Genomic DNA, 2,893 nt, shown 5'->3' on the forward strand with positions numbered 1-2,893 from the left:
ATTAGCTGTCTGAGTTAAGAGTGGGGGTACACTTAACGTTACTCGTGTTTTGCTTGAGGCGCGTTTTCTAATCGTTTTGAGGCTATTACAGTTCTCGCGTTCGGCTATTTCACATTTACACTTCATAGTTAATAGTAAGGTAAGCATAACAGATGTTTATCCTCCACCGTGCGCGGGAATCTAACCAGAAATGCAAAGATGCCTTCCACCTCATCGTAGCAGCGCATGCGCATTAACGCCTGTTTTTTGAGAGCTTGAAAATAGCTGTCTGGCAGCTGCTTACACGAACCCATTGTTACACCTCTTCTGAGATCAGCGCCATCAACATCTTTTCGAAATAGAAGGACACAACGGAAACTGTCAGTAAACGAGACAGATATTGTGAATCGCCCGTGGAGTTGGACTAGACCTGGTTGTTGCCAAGATGTCATCGTCTTAGATGAACAATCGAAATGTAGATGTCCTTGTTAAATTGTATTCCTTTAGACTCTTGATTCGATACCGGGGAGGAAAACGCGTTGTACGAACACGTAATAAGGCCTAACCGGAGAATAATTGCTGGATAACTAAACCGGTGATTGTGGCAGGGTTAGTGAAGTTAACCGGAGAATGAGTTTTGACAGTGGTAGGAATAGTTAAAGAATTAGTGATGACAAGATTGATTGTTAGAACAAGGAAAGAGAAGAAACGGGGACATCACACAAATTATGGAAGGATATGAGGATTCCAAATTTATACAAAAATTTCGTTCCACAACTTTTCGGTCTCATGCATGAGAAACTGGAGCGTATGAATGAAATGAACTATTTCCAGACATAAAGCTTTTTGATTGTAGTAGGCCAAATAGCTACTTCGTATTGGTTCTTCGTGAATTATATTCCAGGAACAGTCTCTCTGATTTGGTGTGTGTTACAATTGCTGCAATATTAGAAAGGCCTATTTTGTTTTATAGAGCACACAAATACAAAATAGACGTAATCAGATCCAGAAACCACACCAGTCTTGGGTACTATTTGTATTAACAGCTTTTTCAGTATTAGACGACATTTCGATTTTTCATGTAGCAAAAAGTTTGACGAACTTTCGCAGAAAGAAAAGCACGCCATGTAAAGCTGTAACAAGATTAGAGAGAAAAATCGCTAGGATATAAGGACTGAAGAAGTATGTACTGTCTTGCCTGTCTCTTGTCAGTTAATGTTCTGCTACGCTACATCATACCATTACATACCGATGCCATTACTGCTACAAAAGGGGTTCAATATGGCGCCCATCAGTGTCCAGAAGAGTGTGAAAGCACAGGATTGCATTCTGCACAGCAGAGCGAAGCGTGTCTGTAGATATGCTGGCTACCTCTCTTGATATGCTGCACTTCAATCAGCACATGTATGAAACGTCCCATGGCAAACTCTGTCCTTCAGGTAGCCCAACAACCAGAATCCACAGGGAGTGAGATCAGGTGTTTGTGCGAGCCAAGCATTTGGAAACGATCGGCTGGTAATTCGATCGTTTCCAAATGTTTTTTGGAGAAGTGAGTGAACTTCACGAGCGATTTGCGGTTGGGCCCCACCTTGAATGAAAACTGTATGGCGGTTATGACATGCTGCAAAGCATATCGCTGTAACGCTGGCAAGTCACACTGCGCTTCTTTGTTCCTTGAGCGCCAGCCTGTTCAAAAAAGAATGGGCCAATGATGAACACAGACGAGAAGCCACACCATACGGTGCACGTTCACTATAGAGAGGAACTTCTTGCACAGTGACTAGAGGTGAAGATCCCCACACTCGGCAATTCTGTGTGTTCATCTCACCCATCAGAGAGAAATGAGCTACGTGTGTCCATAGAATGATCCAGGGCCAGGTCGCGTCAATTTCAATCCTTGCGAGAAAGTAGAGAGCGAAGTCAGCGCATCATTGTGCGTCCTGTGGTGCAGGCTGCTGTACGATTTGGATCTTGTATGGATACCATTTGAGAATGGTTCGAAGCACCTTCTGTACAGTGGACCACGGCATGTTCAACTGTCGTGACACAGCACGCGCAATGCCTGACGATTGGGAATCGCGAGCGGCATTGTCTGCCATAGCAACAGTGATTTCATCAACCACCTTTGGTGCAACAGGTCATCGACCTCTTGCCAGCGCAATGTCCAGTTCTCCAGTTGATTCAAACTTCTTCATCACGCTCCACACGGCAGATGAAGTAAGAGGACCCTTCTGTAATCCTTTCAGCCGGCGATATTCTCGAACTGCAGCTTTACTACAGTTTTGATAATAGAGCTTCGCCAATAATGCCCTGCTCCTTTTGTCCAAGCCCTTACGGGGCAGCTCCCGCCACCTTGGTGCAGGTCTTATTACATTCGACGCCACATTGGGCGACCTGTGCGCCGGATGGGGATGAAATGATGATGAAGACAACACAACACCCAGTCCCTGGGCGGAGAAAATCCCCGACCCACCCGGGAATCGAACCCGGGCCCCTTAGGACGGCAGTCCGCCAAACTGACCATTCAGCTACCGAGGCGTGAGATGACTGATCATGGCACCTGGTCATAGCTGGAATTGGACGGTGTTGCTGTGATGCAAGGAAATCATGCACCTCGTACTCTGGACATCAATGCTACTAAGTTCGGTACTCGTACGGTAACTTCTTTCCATGTTACAATGTGTTAAATAGGAAAAGTTTAATTATAACCAACCGGTACTATAAATTAAAGTATTACAATAACTATGGGCAATAACGAAAGAAGCAAGTTCATTGTCAAGCTGTGATTTCACACTATAACATGCGGAAAAACAATTTTTTTTTTTTTTTTGCAGAATATTTTCCCACAATCAAATGAAGAATACTGTATAGTGGAGAACACACACGATTGGAAAGCAGTGTTTTTTACCTATAC

Source organism: Schistocerca serialis, chromosome 2 (assembly GCF_023864345.2).
Source record: "Schistocerca serialis cubense isolate TAMUIC-IGC-003099 chromosome 2, iqSchSeri2.2, whole genome shotgun sequence".
Lineage (NCBI taxonomy): Eukaryota > Metazoa > Arthropoda > Insecta > Orthoptera > Acrididae > Schistocerca > Schistocerca serialis.